Genomic DNA, 18190 nt, shown 5'->3' with positions numbered 1-18190 from the left:
TAGGGCAAGAATTTCCGTGCGCGCAAGCTGAGACATCAAGAAAGCGGACGTTAACTATTTCTGGAACACTATACAATTTACGAGAGTTCGACTCAGTTCTTATTTTACATAGCCATCTGACATCACTATAAGATTGAGAACCTTGTTAGATGCACTTGCTATTGTTTGTAGGTACGCGCACTCGCTTCACGGCATTGCGTCAATCATTCTGTTCAGTTAAGCACAGTTAGACGTGTCTCGCATGTCACGCTAGGAGCAATGCGCCCTGTGATGTTCGGTGACGTCAGTATCCCCACGTAATGCATCATCAATGGTAAAAAACATGAGTTCCCCAGAGGTGTCTCGTTTATGGGACCAGCGGTAGCAAGTGTTGGAGTTCTGTGACGTCAATATAACACTCGGAGAACTACAACTGTCTACCCGAAAGTAGAAGCAACTTTCACCTGCTCAATGTAGGTAGGAGTGGCGTGAGAGCGATGGCTCGTGTTGGCTTGCGTCTCGGGCTGGCCTCTGCAAGCAGGTCTTCGCTCCTGTCCGGTTGCGTCAGCAACAGTGTCTAGGTGATCACGTATTTTCGAGAGGAATTTCTCAGGTGTCAAGTATGAAATGGATGTCGCTGCCTCATGCTTGAGGGCACCTGTGCGTGGTTTGACAGCTGACGGCCGCTTCACTTTGCGGCTGCTGCCGGTAGTCTCCTGTGTGGTCTTGTGGACAGGGGGTGGTGATGAGTGCTTGTGCACGTTCATTGCGTGACAGTTGCATTATTTTCTAGCTGGTCCATAGGCTGTACTATGCTTTATTTAGACAGCTTATGAGTTGATTTCGTGTCTGCACATCAGTGTACTGCATTATTTAGGAGGAGTTTGTATGTCTGTACTGAAAATATTTGGGTAATTTAGAAGTTGTTTGCATGTCTGCAGAGTGATATTTAGGAGTAGTTTACAGGTCTGTGGGCTGTGTGGTGTGACTCCAAGCATGTCAGAGCATGTGTTCTGTATCACTGTGATAAATATACTGTCTCTCGAAATCCATCCGCAAATAAATTGTTCCAAAATAAATGAAGTACGCTTCTTCTTCTCTCCAGCAGCCCAGTGCAGGCTGGGTCCTTTTCCCACCAATCTCTATAATGATGTGGCTATCAGGTGGCTTAGATTACTTGAATTAGCCCAAGTGCCTTTTCCTTCCAGCCATTTTCTTAGGTTAGGGAAGATAGCCCAAGTTATCTATCTTTACAGCCAAAATTCAAACTTTGCACCAATCCCTAGGAAGACATGGCGGTCAGGTGACTTAGGTTAGTGAATGTGGCCCAAGTGCCCTTTATTTCCCGCCATTCTCTTAGGATAGTAGAGATAGCCTGATTGACCTATCTTCCACCAAAATTCAAACTTTGTGCCAGATCCCAGGATGAGGTGGTGGTCAGATGACTTGGATTAGTGGAGGTAGCCCAACTGTCCTTTCCTTCTCACCATTTTCTTAGGTTAGTAGAGGTGTGTTGCACTATCCTGATAGGATTGGGACTTCCTGCAATTTTCTGGGCGAAGGTGGTTACATTAGTGGATGTAGCACAATTGACCTATCTTCCTGCAAAAATTCAAACTTCCTCCCAAAATCTGCCATCTTGAATGACGTCATGGCCTCCAGCTTGGGTGATGTCATGTGCTGTTGCCAAGTCTACACGCCGCCATCTTGGATGGTGTCATCGCCACCATCTTGGATACATCTGGCAACAATGGAGAGTGGGCCAGAAAGACCTTTGTCCCAATACTAAGAAATGCTGAGACAGAAGAAATTAACGTAAATTTAGGCCAGGTGGGTGGTGAGAACCAAAGACATTTCGTAGTGCTAGTTTCTACCTGCAGTGTTTTGAGGAACAAGTGTTTGGGGCAAGAATCCAGATGGCATGTGTGGTGAAACAGGTGCCAACGTCATGTTATAGAGCATGCTCTGCAACAGGATGTTGTGAGTATATGTTTTGCCATTTGCAGGGCTATTATATCTGGTGATAGAAGGGTGCATAGGGCAAGTCTTGCAGTGGGGATGGTCGCAGGTGTAGAAGCCATAGAATAGGGAGATGGGTGCAAAAGGAGCACATGGTCTGACAAGATTATTGCGGAGATTAGGAGGGCGACAGAAAGCTATTCTAGGTGTGGTGGGCAAAATTTCAGACAGAATGGATCACATTTCAGGGCATGATTTTAGGAAGTTATGGCCCTGTCAAAGCAGCTGATTAACACATTCCAGGCCAGGATAATACTGATTTACCAATGATGTGCTTCAAAGCTGTGTTGTGGAGGGCAGGATTACAAACAGATCAGGGATACAGCCATGGGAACCAGGATGGCTCCTTCCTATGCCAACCTTTTCAAGGGTAGTTTGGAGGGGTCTTTCCAGGATCCATAAGTTTCCAACCTGGTTTGGTTTAGATACATTGATGACATCTTTACCATATGGACTCGAGGTGAGGCTAACCCGCTAAAGTTCCTGGAATCTCTGAATACCTTCTCCTAATTAAATTTCACATAGTCCTATTCCGAATCCCATGCCACTTTCCTTGAAGTTGATCTAGTCCTCACCGATGGACATCTACACCCTTTTGTCTGCATTTTTATAGTTGCCATTCTTTTCCCTCCCATATGGCCTTGGCATCCGAGGCAAACGTATTTGTTTGGATGCAGACTCTTTACAGCAGTACTCCACCATTTTCGCTTCAGCTTTCACTGCAAGCAATTACCCCACAAAGCAGATTTCCTGGGCCATCACGTCCAATCCTGGTACTGCTGATCTCTCCAAAAAACAGATACGACAATGATTCAGACTTTATCAACAACTGCAATTCCCACATGGTAAGCAGAAACGCAAAGTATAGAGAAAAGTATTCTTGATTCAGCACAGGACGTGGTAGACAAAGTCCAGTAGTGAAGGTGTTATCGATATTTGTGCGCAGGGGGCTGGTTGTTTGTCGTACACCTGCAATTTTCTTTGCTCTCGGTAACAGGAGCACCTGCTTAGCATCTTGCTCTTTTTCTAATGCAGCCCATTTGACTTCATGCTCTTTTTCTAATAAATCCCCATGTGACAAGGTAATCGACAAGCGCAGGTTGGAGAACCTGACAAGCAAATGCATAATAAAAACAATGCAGAGCAAAATCATGTGAGGCGCACTGATCCTCAGTATGATAATACACCAATAGCACCCCCTATGTATGAACCATTTGACGAGGGTGAAAAACACCAGCTATGAGACAAACTGAAGTATGTATTACACAGAACCAGGCATACTAACTTTGACAAACGTAATGCAAGAGGAAAGTTTGATCGGATATCAGCAGTTCCAACTTTCCTTGACGACAAAAAGAATACCCACTCTGTGGTATTCATAAAGAATTTCCGAAGTGTTCTGCCAAGATTATGGACATAAAGGCAAAAAATTCGGTTTGTTGCCTTGTATAACTGGAAATGCATCACAATGGGCACTCCAAGTTGCATAGATATGTAACATATATCCGGATTTTCAGATACTTTTTAGGACAGTTCTGGTCTGCATCTGTGCAAGAATGTCGTAGGAAACACAGTCCAGAATTATATAATCCCAAAGTGGGAAATCTCAGAAAATACGTCGAGATATATATTAACATGACCATATACTGGTATGAACCGATTTCTAATAGAGATGTTCTCAGAATATTAAAGGCTCATTTTCCCATAAATATACAAGAGAAGTTAGTGTACCTGACACTGCTCTGAAGTATTTCCTGTCAGTAATCGATTCTTGGACCTTACATAGGAAGACGCTAAAAAACTGAACGACAACTGGAACAATGACAATCAACGTAATGATGATAACTGCAGTAATGGTGGTTTCAGGTAAAATAACACCAGGAACAATTGTCAGAACAATAACAGTAGGCCGCAGCCTAAGGGCAATGGTACTAACTACCAAGCTGCCAATAACAACAATGGAAACTGCCAGTACAGAAGCAACAACTACTATAATAGAAAAAAGACGAACTAATAACAATTTTGATAACAACAACTGACAAAAATACGAGGAATGCAAACAGATCAAGTCAGAATTCCTGAACCAGTAGTTGGACGCAAAATACAGCGCTGCCGCACCACTGCAGCCACAAAACATGCACATTAATCATATGTCGGTGATACAAATGCCAGACAGTAGTCAACAGCAACATTGCCAGTCGCTGCAAATTGAGCAAAGTTCACATTCGCAGCCAACAAACTGTGGGTGACCTCTATAGGCCTTTGTCAGTCGGTCTATTCATAGAATGAAGGCACAGCAAACAATAGTTAGCCATGTTGCGATACAGTGATGGAGATGAACTGTAGCAGAAGTTGTCTCAGGACACCTGTAATTGCATGAAAGACCACGTGAAAATGGTACAAGCTGCTGTTAACAGTTCCATCAACGATGTTGATGTGCAATTAGTGTGTGGATTACACAAGGAATAAAGAAATCACATGGGACAAAAGGGAGGCTTATTTACTATCTAGTAACGGCTCTGATGTTAGAATTGTAATGCATTACAAAGAATACAGCAAAATATTGAAGCAAGCTTTATTATGAGAAAAAGATAATTACATCAGCAACAAACTTAAAATTGTATGGAATATAGCGAAGACAAAGACAGGTGGGGCCAAAAAGGAAGAGGAACAGATAGCTCTAAAAATAAATGAGACTTTGGTAACAAGTACATGTAGTATTGCAAACCTCTTAAACAAGTACTTCATTTCTGTCACTGACAGCTTGGGATTATCAGGTTTGGTGAACAGTGCAATGGAGTATTTCAGACTAGTCTTTAAAAATAACTTCAGTAAAATGGAAATGACACTCACGTCTCCCAAAGAAGTAGCATCCATCATAAAATCCTTAAAATGTAAGTATTCCATTGGGTATGATAATGTATCAACAAAGTTAATAAAAGTGTGCTCATACCAGTTGAGTTCTGTCTTAAGTTATTTGTGTAATCAATCTATTATCAGTGGAACATTTCCAGACTGGCTAAAATATGCTGAAGTTACGTGTCTTTATAAGAAAGGGGATAAAGAGATACCATCAAACTATCGACCAATTTCAATTTTCCTGGATTTCTCAAAAATTTCTGATAGGTTGTGTTCAAGCATCTCCTTAAGCATCTGTATACAAACAGTATATTTTCCAAGTCACATTCTGGATTTCTTAAGGGTTCTGATATTGAGAAAGCTATTTACACTTACAGTGAGAATGTACTTCATTCATTAGATAATAAATTAGTGGCTACTGGCATTTTCTGTGACCTGTCAAAGCCTTTGACTGTGTGAACCACAGTATTCTCTTAAGTAAATTAGAATATTATGGTGTCATTGGCAATGCTATGAAATGGTTTGAGTCTTATCTATCTAAATGAAAACAAAGGGTGTCGTGAAATACCTGTGCAGTAAGCAGTCTGTCTTCATCTGACTGGGAATTAATTACATGTGGTATTCCTCAAGGTTCCATCCTGGGTCCATTGCTTTTCTTGTGTACATTAATGAACTCTCATCTATTACATTGCAATAAGTTGCAAGTCGAGTTCAGATTTAGAAATAGCTGATCATGTAATTTTCACTGACATTAATTAATGGTTTAAAGCCAATTCACTGTCATTAAACTTTGAGAAGACCACTATATACAGTTCCGGACCTGTAAGAGATTTCCTTCCAGCATGTGTATAACATATGAAGACATGCAGATTGAAGAGGTCGACAGTGTCAGATTTCTAGGATTACAACTCTATAGTAAATTCACTTGGGAAGGGAATACCACAGAATTGCTCAAGGATCTAAACAAGTCTGTATTTGCAGTGAGGATGATGTCAGATGTAGGAGATATAAATATGAAAAATTTGCATATTTTGCTTACTTTCATTCTAGTATGTCATATGGGATCGTATTCTGGGGCTACTCATCAAACAAGAAGTTTTTAGGGCGCAAAAGCGCGTGATAAGAATCATTTGTGGTGTAAATTCAAGAACATCATGTAGAAACCTGTTCAAGGAACTTTATATTCTAAACACTGCATCTCAGTATATTTATTCCTTAATGAAATTTATTGCAAATAATAATCTCTATTTCCAACTGATAGCTCAATAGATAGTATCAATACTAGGAATAAGAACAATCTACATGAAGACCTGAAATCACTTACCTTGGTCCCAAAAGGCGTCCGATATTCAGTAACACACATTTTCAATAAATTTCCAATAACCATTAAAAACTTGGTTTCAGATAAAGCATGGATTTAAACAGAATTTGAAAGACTCTACTCCATAGATGAATATCTTAACAGTGACTGTTAAGCCACTTTAAGTAAAAATATCTGTTAGATTTCAGTTTTGACAGCACTTGGCCACAAGAAACAAGATTAGGTATTTTGTGTATGATAAATTTATTAACAATGCATAACAGTGTCTCATTCTGCAAGGTTGTTAATTCTGTAAATATTAGCTGTTCAAGTGTACCACATTGTATTCACCTATTTCGACAATCTCCTGATAAGTGAACAGGGTAATAAGTATTATATTCAAATGTTTTATGTTTTTATTTTATACTTTCTGACATGTTCCACACCATCGAGAATCATATCATTTTTTGGGCCTATGGAACTAAAACTGAATCTAATCTAACCTAACAGACACAGGAAACCTATTTCAGTTATGGATTACAGCTTCTTCAAACGTATCAATCAGGTCAAGCGTTTGCTTATATTCCCCGCACAAAATTCTAAGGTTGTGGGTCTATTAGTACTAAAAGCCAAGTGATTAAACCCGTTACCCTGGGATGGGACTTTATGCGTGAGGGGGCTGCAAAAATTGACCTCTCACATTGGCTTATTTGCAAAACATACCATGAGATAAGATAGTACTGGATCTTGTAAAAACAACTGATGTCCATGGTAAAGTGGCCAAAGGTATGAATCTGTATGAATAAAACCAATGTTGTATTGCAATATACTCAACATTTGTAGTCCAGTGCGCTCAAGTGGTCTTACTTTCTGCAGAGAACACTTTCTGTTGATGCAAATTAGGATTGTAATTAACAGCAATGTAAGAATGCATCAGTAATAGGGCAAGGCCGATTCAACCCTAAAGTCCCTTTATTCAAGATGGCGCCGATGACGTTATCCAAGATGCCGGAAGTTTGAATTCTGGCTGGAAGATAGGTCAATTGTGCTACCTCTACTAACCTAACTTGCTCCCCCAGAAAATGGCGGGAAGTTCAAATTCCATCAGAACAATGCAGCCTCTAGTAACTTAAGAAAATGGCAGAAAGATAGGTCACTTAGGAAAATATATCAATTGGGCTACCTCCACTAACCTAATCACCCAACCACAACCCCCTCCTATGAATTGGTGGAAAGTATGAAATTTGGCCCGAAGATAGGTCAATTCATGTATGTCTACTAACCTCAAAAAATGGCAAGAATGAAAGGGCAGTTGAACTACCTCCACTGACCTAAGTCAACCGACCGCCATCTCATCCTAGGGATTGGTGGCGGATGACTCAACCTGTGCTGGACGTAAGTCTTTATTACTTTGGATGCACTATTTAGTTAAGCAATTGGAGGGACTACCACCATCTAGTGTAGTCGCAATGAGGCCCAGAGTCCAACTGACCTAGTACACAGTACTGCCACTAAAGGGCACTGTCATCCATCCGGGAAGTAATCCAAGATGGCGGTCATGACGTTAGCTGATGACGTAACTAACATTATCCAAGATGGCGGAAAACAATGTGTCACCATGAGGTCTGGACCTAATACACAATCCCACCACCAGAGACCACTGTCATCTGTTCCGTGACTAAATCCAAGGTGGTAGGGGGGGGGGGGGGGAGGCAGGAAACAGTGTGGTTGCCATGGGGTTCGGAGTCCAACTGACCTAGCATTCAGTACCGCCACCTGAGGGCGCTATCGTCCATGCTGTGACGTAACCCACGATGGCGGTCTGGGGTGGGGTAAACTTGCCATAATACGACTCTGCCTGTGCTGGACGTAAGTCTTTATTTTGCAGGCAGTGTCTCCACCACGAGATCATGACTCCAACTGACCCAGTACACAGTACTGCCATCAAAGGGTGCCGTCATCCCTCCTGTGATGTTATCCAAGATGGTGGTCTTGGGGGGGGGGGGGGGGGATGAACGAAAATGACTAAGCCTGCGCTGGGCTGCTAGAGAGAGTAAGGAAGGAGTGTAATTTATTTATTTTGCAACAATTTATTTAGGGAAGGATTTTAAGAGATAGTATATTTATCACACTGATACAAAACACATGCTCTGACATACTGGGGGTCACGCCACACAGCCCACAGACCTGTAAACTATTCCTAAATAACGCTCTACAGGCAAGCAAACAACTCCTAAATTACTGAAATAATTTCAGTACAGACATGCAAACCCCTCGTAAATATAGCAGTACACTGATGTGTACACATGTTCAGTACTTGTAAACTGTCTGATTAGCACATAGCAGAGCTTACAGACCTGCTCGCAAAATAATGCAACAGACACCGCCTGCCATCCCCAGTCCACTGGACCTCACACGCTCCCTTAAGTCGAGTCGCACTGACAGCCCCATGAAGTGACGCAGCCACCAGCTGCCGAGCCACGCACAGGCGCCCATTCAGGTCCCTCAAGCATGAGGCAGCGACATCCGTTTCATACTTGGTACGTGAGTCATCTCAATATTCATGTTCACCAAGGCACCATTGCTGACGTGACTGGACGAGAGCGAAGACTTATTTGCAGAATGTGTCAATGCCGGTGGCAAGACAGCACAGTCATCAGTCTTAGTCTGCTGCCAACAGCGTATGAAAGTTTACTGTTGTTGGTGCGGTGATGAGTAGCTGCTGTGCGGGTCCAGTGGCAGCACCGTTTGCCATAGTTTTTTGCAGACGAGACTTTCGGCAGTAAAATTATTTTGCACAGATCGCTAAATTGCATTGAGAGTTAAACCAGCAAAAGTTGTCTATGGGTCATCAAATACATACAAGACTCACAAGAGTATAGGAATCCAGGAACATATTTAGCAGTGTAACCACATTAAATATTACGATTACTGCTACAGTCTGACACCGATCGATGTACAGGTAATGTCTACTCTTGATGGCTGTGGTTTTGGAACGAATCTCTTTATCTACAAGGCACATAATATTCCACGTCAAAAATCTCTCTCATACTCTCGCGGTTATCGATGTACTGAATCTTTACGTCCCTCACAATAGGACACACACTCATCTTTTCTGGTCATGCCGCAACATAAGCCACAGTAACTTTACAACTCAATATATACACATTTTACACAAACAGTGAACTATCTTTGACACCTGTACAGCACCCAAAAAAAATTATGGTATGCCTACACTCATACGGGCTATATGTCTCGATTCTCCTCTGTCCTAGGAAATTATGTGCCGAAGTCTTACAATCAGCACTTCTGGAAGGTGCTACATCCTGCCAAGGTTCTCTCAAACAAGTGTTATGAAGGACAGTCATCAGGCACTATGTGTGATAATGGATACTGCACTTGCAGACGTATTGCTTGGAAAGACATCATCGACGCAGGTTGGTGTACTGTAATCATCACTGTCAGAAGGGCAACAAGGAAAATTCGAATTCCTTCTTCCTCGCGGTCCTAACGTTGCACCCCGTACTTAACGTGTTACCGTTCCTGCTTTCAACATACGTAAACGTTCTCACCACTATATAGAATCTCCTATATCCCAGCACAAGGGATGTCTTGTGAATGAATGGGGGGTTATGATTGGCTCTTATCGACTTTAACCACCGAATTACATATGCCGTCTGTGTGGAAGAAATATCCGCCTTTTCTGTTTCTTTCTGCAGTCGAGAATTTCAGCGGCAAAAAACTATTTTGCACTGATCGCCATATTGCACCGACAACTAAACTTCGCAATGTGCCCTACATAGCGTCAAATACGGAAAGACACTTACTCAATTACACTGCTCTCCCACTGATGCAAGAGTTCGAATATTAGAGCTTGAAACCAACATCCGACCCAACAATATACACTCCTGGAAATGGAAAAAAGAACACATTGACACCGGTGTGTCAGACCCACCATACTTGCTACGGACACTGCGAGAGGGCTGTACAAGCAATGATCACGCTCACGGCACAGCGGACACAGCAGGAACCGCGGTGTTGGCCGTCGAATGGCGCTAGCTGCGCAACATTTGTGCACCGCCGCCGTCAGTGTCAGCCAGTTTGCCGTGGCATACGGAGCTCCATCGCAGTCTTTAACACTGGTAGCATGCCGCGACAGCGTGGACGTGAACCGTATGTGCAGTTGACGGACTTCGAGCGAGGGCGTATAGTGGGCATGCGGGAGGCCGGGTGGACGTACCGCCGAATTGCTCAACACGTGGGGCGTGAGGTCTCCACAGTTCATCGATGTTGTCGCCAGTGGTCGGCGGAAGGTGCACGTGCCCGTCGACCTGGGACCGGGCTGCAGCGACGCACGGATGCACGCCAAGACCGTAGGATCCTACGCAGTGCCGTAGGGGACCGCACCGCCACTTCCCAGCAAATTAGGGACACTGTTGCTCCTGGGGTATCGGCGAGGACCATTCGCAACCGTCTCCATGAAGCTGGGCTATGGTCCCGCACACCGTTAGGCCGTCTTCCGCTCACGCCCCAACATCATGCAGCCCACCTCCAATTGTGTCGCGACAGGCGTGAATGGAGGGACGAATGGAGACGTGTCGTCTTCAGCGATGAGAGTCGCTTCTGCCTTGGTGCCAATGATGGTTGTATGCGTGTTTGGCGCCGTGCAGGTGAGCGCCACAATCAGGACTGCATACGACCGAGGCACACAGGGCCAACACCCGGCATCATGGTGTGGGGAGCGATCTCCTACACTAGCCATACACCTCTGGTGATCGTCGAGGGAACACTGAATAGTGCGCGGTACATCCAAACCGTCATCGAACCCATCGTTCTACCATTCCTAGACCGGCAAGGGAACTTGCTGTTCCAACAGGACAATGCACGTCCGCATGTATCCCGTGCCACCCAACGTGCTCTAGAAGGTGTAAGTCAACTACCCTGGCCAGCAAGATCTCCGGATCTGTCCCCCATTGAGCATGTTTGGGACTGGATGAAGCGTCGTCTCACGCGGTCTGCACGACCAGCACGAACGCTGGTCCAACTGAGGCGCCAGGTGGAAATGGCATGGCAAGCCGTTCCACAGGACTACATTCAGCATCTCTACGATCGTCTCCATGGGAGAATAGCAGCCTGCATTGCTGTGAAAGGTGGATATACACTGTACTAGTGCCGACATTGTGCATGCTCTGTTGCCTGTGTCTATGTGCCTGTGGTTCTGTCAGTGTGATCATGTGATGTATCTGACCCCAGGAATGTGTCAATAAAGTTGTCCCTTCCTGGGACAATGAATTCACGGTGTTCTTATTTCAATTTCCAGGAGTGTATATCACAACGTACCGTGTCGATGTAGTAAACATATAATCCGTATCCTACGCCATACAAGAATCGCCCCTTTTACATCATTCATACATATATAGCAAAGGCAGACAGCACCATAGATATACTCGTGGCATTAAATATTTCCCTATGAGGTCGGCGGTCATCCACTCCCGATAGGTGACCAGATCACCCTTAGGAGGCCGAAGTCACTCTCAGAACTGCTCTACAAATTCTGTTTCTTTCCCCCTCGACACAAACGAGTTACTGTTTCTAATGTGGACCTGCTTCCCTGATTGCTTTTTACAGCCATCTTCAGACTCTGGAACAACAAGAACAAATATTTTCGCATGGTTTGCACACAACAGTATCCTACCAATCACTCTTTCTACATAATTCTGAAGATCCAGACTGGGAATTATTTTTCAACAAACCTGAAACTTTAGCTAGGCAGAGCATGCTCTAGACCATTGAGTAACTAGAAACTTAACCCATCTACAAAGACCATTACGTGAGAACTCGTCACTCCATGGGGCTGTCAGTGCATCTCGACTTCAGGGAGCGTGTGAGGTCCAGTGGACTGGGGATGGCAGGCGGTGCCTGCATGTGTCTGTTGCATTATTTTGCGAGCAGGTCTGTAAGCTGTGCTATGTACTAATAGAACAGTTTACAAGTACTGAGCATGTGTACACATCAGTGACTGCAACATTTACAAGGAGTTTGCATGTCTGTACTGAAATTATTTCAGTAACTTAGGAGTTGTCTGCTTGCCTCTAGAGCGTTATTTAGGAATAGTTTACAGGTCTGTGGGCTGTGTGGCGTGATCCCCAGTATGTCAGAGCATGTGTTTTGTATCAGTGTGATAAATATACTATCTCTCAAAATCCTTCCCTAAATAAATTGTTGCAAAATAAATAAATTACACTCCTTCCTTACTCTCTTTAGCAGCCCAGCGCAGGCTTAGTCATTTTCGCGTCATTTTCCCCCTCCAGGCCACCATCTTGGATAACATCACAGGAGGGATGACAGCATCCTCTGGTGGCAGTACTGGGTCAGTTGGAGTCAAGATTTCGTGCAAAATAAAGACTTAAATTCAGCACAGGCAGAGTCGTTTTCCCGCCATTATACCCCACCCCAGACTGCCATCGTAGGTTACGTCATAGCATGGATGACAGCGCCCTCAGGTGGCGGTACTGAGTACTAGGTCAGTTGGACTCTGGACCTCATGGCAAACACACTGTTTCCCGCCATTTTCCCCCAACCATCTTGGATTACATCACGGAATGGACGACAGTTGTCTCTGCTGGTGGTACTGTGTACTAGGTCCAGAGCTCGTGGTGAACACATTGTTTTCCGCCATCTTGGATAACGGTACTTACGTCATCAGTTGACGTCATGACCGCCATCTTGGATTACGTGCTGGAAGCGGAGACAGTACTCTCTGGTGCGAATACTGTGTACTAGGCCAGTTGGACTCTGGACCACACGGTGACTACACTGGATGGTGTTAATGCCTCTAATTGTTATCTAAATAGCACTTGCAAAATAATGAAGACTTATGTCCAGCACAGGTTGAGTCCCCTCCCTTCAGTCCCCAGGATGAGGTGGTGGTCGGATAACTGATGTTAGTGGAGGTAGCTCAACTGCCCTTTCTCTCCCGCCATTTTCTTAGATTAGGAGAGATCCGTGACTTGTCCTGTCTTCCGTCCAATATTCAAAATTCCCGCCAGTTCTTAGGAGGAGGTTGTGGTTGGGTGATTTAGGTTAGTGTAGGCAGCCCAATTGATCTTTTATCCCACCATTTTCTTAAGTTGATAGAGATAACCGTCATGTATTGCATTATCCTATTGGAATTTGGACTTCCCGCCAATCCCTAGGATGAGGTTGCAGTTGGATGACTTAGGTTAGTTGAGGTAGTCCAAGTGACCTATCATCCCACAATTTTCTTTGGTTAGTAGATGCTGCATTGTCCTGATGGAATTTGATCTTCCCACCATTTTCTGGGGGAGGGGAGGGGAGGCGAATTAGGTTAGTTGAGGTAGCATAGTTGACCTATCTTCCTGCCAAAATTCAATTTTCCCTCCGAAAACCGCCTTCTTGGATGCCGTCATCCGATGACGTCACATCCGTCATTTTGGATGACGTCATCGGCACCATCTCTGATTACGGTACTTTGGGGTGCAACTAGCCTTACCCAATATTTGCTTCAGCTGTATATTTTGAAAAAAATATATTCCATTCACAAACTTAATGTGGCTAATGAAATTGTTCAAAGACTGTACTAATGTGTGATAGTGTCTATGTCAAAGTGCTTAGAAAAGGGGAGCGTTTACTTGATTTAAGATAAACATGATCTGTATATAATCGATGTTTACCTCGTATGTGGACTGATAAAACATTTCATATAAATGTGATCAGTGAAGAATAGAGACACTCTGTGAGTGCCTTTCAAACTCTTTACGTGAATGAAAAGACATTCAATTACTGAATAACTTTAGAACTAAGTGAAATAGGAACCAAAAATTATGTAGGAATGAAACTCTGTAAGGAAGCGTGTGCAGTCTCAAACCTTATAGCATGGACTGTATAGGTGCAGCGGCCAACAGTCAATGTTTTGCATTTTCGCGCCGTAGTGGCGCGCAGTAATGCGATTGCTTCTGTGACCTAGTGAAATGCAATCATGTGCATCTCTTATAGACACGATAAACAGTGAACTGTGATGCCACTTGCCTTATCAATTACAGTACTGTTGCTGGAATTAAGCTGGACTATGTAGTGACAAGCAAACATTAAAATACTAAAGACTATGAGCAAGTCAAGTGTGAATCGGAGCAAATTTAAAAATAGTGCAGACCACAAACAAGTGTGAATTGGAACAAATATTACTTCCCTTCCTTGCTGCCTAGCAAAGTATTAGCTGTATGAACTGATTACGCTTGTTCATTGATGATACGAGCTGCAGAGGAAGCTGCAGCTGGACTTCGTAGCGTGGAGAGTGGTATGTCTTCCTGGCTCCCTTTCTAGCAGCTGGATCACATCTGCAACCGTGAACGGCGCGTTCCCGATCGGGGTGTGGCGTGAGCTGTCTACCTGTCTACCACTGAAATCGCGTAATAGTGTAAAGCAAGAATGCAGACTGTCAGTTCGACGAAAGCATTCCTAATTTGCTTTTCAAACTTGACATTTATTTTCGGTCAAACTTAAAGTTTATCCAGAAGATTATAAACAAACATGAACAGATTTTTAACCACAAGTATATTATTTTCCAAATGTATGACAACATTTACACAAAAACTTGTACTGAATATATCATTTTCAATTAATTTTGTAAACTTCATTAAAGGATTGATATGTTCACATCCTGTTGATGTTTGTGAAAGGATACAGCAACATACGAATTTAGTTTCCTCAACACATGCCAGGTGATGTAGTCTGAAGGCTCTGGGGCGGTTTTAATCATGGATTTTCCACACACCCATAACCCAAATCGGGAAGCAAAGACTAATATTGTGTGGGGAAGTGTACAAAGAATTTTCCAGACTACATCTACTCTGACAACACATTATATTACAATGCATCACTAGTAAACACAGCAATAATACAAATATCTCCTGCAGTGATCAAAAATCTGTTTTACACTAAATGAAATATAAAATGTATGTAACCTTGTAACCTCAAGTAATGTATAACCTGCAACTACAATTCAACATACTCACATACGAAAACTGATGCAATCATATGTAGCATATGAGATGAACTTGTACCAGTTCGAGATACATCGCCTGTTAAACCATAACATTTCATATAAATGTCATAAACAGTCCAGGGAGCTATGTGTTGTCCCCTGGCATATTGATCCCTATGAATATACTTGAAGAAAAGACTCCACATCTTTCAGTAATATGTGAAACATTGAACTTTCATGTGAAATGCATCCACTGAAAAGGACAAAGATAATATCCACGAATTATTATCTGTGAAGCCAATGATTAAAAAAGACAATTTTCATTTGTATGATAAGAGACTACATTGTACTACTGACCTAGCAAGATGCACTCTTCCTATGTTCCATATTAAGAAGTCTGTAATAAGTGTAATAATTATTAATTTACCTAAATCATTTTTAGAATAGAAAATATTTTTTTGTTGAAAATGAAACCATCTTTTATTTATAGAAGAATTGTGCCCTTTCCTGCAGTTATTAAAAGTTTTATTAGATACAATATTACCCTATTACTGCCCTCCATTAGAGTCAGTACAACTATTTTTGGTAATTATGTCTCTTATAGCCGGATATTAAGATAACATATTCAGTTTATGCATTTATAAAAATATTAAAGTATCTTGGTCATTATTTTCATTTTATGATGCAAATTTTGCCATACTGGGTCACGAATGTTGAGTATGTTATTTTTAATGTAGGCGATGTTACAGAGAATGCTATAACTAAATATGCTTTATGCAGTTAAAATAAAGAAACCAGAGAGCTACTAGTAAGTACGCATACATATGAAGCTTGAAGTTTCAGCCCCTGAAACCAAATATGATCATGTTCATACGTTGTTTTTGCTCTGGTGTGCAATAAAGTACCTGCACAATAACGTAACCTCAATAAAAGATAATAATTATAATCAATTATTTGGCACACTAAAATCTCAAGTGTAACAGATCAATGTTAACATTTTGTAGTTTTCAAAGGCTGTAAGATGCTCTGTGATAAAATAATGAACCATTATCTGTTTAAAGGACAATTTCATACACACACAATTACACTTCATAAGATTCCATTTACAGATACATGACATTCTGTGTATGTCAATAAGAAACCACATCTGACAGTCATGATATTAAAGATACACCATATCAAGATATGCTGTCCTGAACAGAGTAAAGTATGTGGATGCTAGCTGACAGTGTCTTGTAAGAGTGCTAATGGTCTTAGGGCCATCAGTTCGATAAGCACACCGCCTGCTTTTTAAAATTTTTTTAGACTGCTGATGGAGACACACATTTTACAGACCAGATTTGTCCGGAGCAAAGTTTTGGCACTTTAACATTTGAAGAAATATAAATGAATTCAGAACTGTAATGTCATATTATTTTATAGGAACATTAGTTACTCCAGTTTTGTTAATTTTGTGCAGGTTTGGTAGCAGCATAAATTGAAGTGACAGAAGTCACTGGATAGCGATATGCATATACCTAGATGGCGGTGGTATCATGCACACAAGGCATAAAAGTTAGTACATTGGTAGAGCTGCCATTTCTATTCAGTTGATTCATGTGAAAAGGTTCCCAACATGATTATGACCACACAACGGAAATTTACAGACTTTGAATGTGGAACGGTGGTTGGACCTAGAAAAATGGGGCTCTCCATTTCAGAAACCTTCAGCGAATTAAATATCCCACAATCCACAGTGTCAAGGCCATGCTGAGAGTACCACATTTCAGGCATTGCCTCTCACAAGGGACAACACAGTCGCCGACAGCCTTCTTTTAAAGACAGAAAGTATTGGTGTTTGCATAGAGTTGTCAATGTTAACTGTTCACCGCTGGTCTTCCCTTCTTGGGAACAAGCTGCAGGGAATTAAACCTCTCCCAGCTACTTGGCCAACCTCCTCTCTGTCCTCTTGCCACAAGTAGATCATTTTGGCTAGGTTGCTTATTGGACACTGTCATTTTAGCCATTGCCATTTGTTAAACGGTGATCCCCCACCACTTTGTGTTTCTTGTCATCAACCTTTGACAGTTAGCATTTCTTGACTGAATGCCCACTTCTAACGTTTCTAACCACATATGTTCTAATGTAATTTTTCCATCTGAGTTATCGGTCATTTTAGCAAACGATGCTCAACTTGTACCCCGTGTTTCACTTTTTATCCATAGTAGCAATATGAGGAAGGACATTTAATCTTTAGTTCGGAACCTCCGTTGCCTCTCCAGGGTATTTTTGTGGACCTTTCTCCAAGAGAATGGTCTTTTTCTTAGCTCTCTTTCTTTCCATCGATTGGACTTAATTTCTTTTTCATAAAAGTGTTCTAAGCTTTTGAGATGGGCGCTTATGACCTTAGTTGTTTTTGCGCCCTGAAACAAAGCAAAATCAGTGCTAATAGATGAGAAACACTGTGAAATAACAGCAGAAATCAAAGTGGGACGTACAACAAATGTATCTGTTAGAACAGTGCGGCTAAATTTGGTGTTATAAGGCTATGGCAGCAGACGACCACCGCTAGTGCCTTGGCATCATCTGCAGTGCCTCCTCTGGGCTCATCATCGTATCAGCTGGACCCTAAACGACTGGAAGACAGTGGCCTGGTCAGATGAGTGATGATATTAGTTAGTAAGAGCTGATGGTAGGGTTTGAGTGTGCTGCAGACCCCAAGAAGCCATGGACCCAAGTTGTCAACACGTCAGTGTGCAAGCTAGTGTGGACTGTGTTTACATGGAATGGATTGGGTTCTCTGGTGCAACTGAACCAATCATTAACTGAAAATGGTTCTGTTCAGTTACTTGGAGACCATTTGCAGCCATTCATGGGCTCCATGTTCCCAAACGACAATGGCACTGTTATGGATGACAATGTGCCATGTCACTTGGGCGACAATTGTTCACAACTGGTTTGAAGTATTGTTTGGACATTCTAGTGAACGATATGGACATATGGATAGCCCACCATGAATCTCATTGATCATTTATGGGACAGAATTGAAA

This window comes from Schistocerca gregaria, chromosome 5, assembly GCF_023897955.1.
Source record: "Schistocerca gregaria isolate iqSchGreg1 chromosome 5, iqSchGreg1.2, whole genome shotgun sequence".
In the NCBI taxonomy this organism is placed as follows: Eukaryota; Metazoa; Arthropoda; class Insecta; order Orthoptera; family Acrididae; genus Schistocerca; species Schistocerca gregaria.
The sequence above is the reverse complement of the archived record's forward strand: the minus strand, read 5'-3'. Positions refer to the sequence as shown.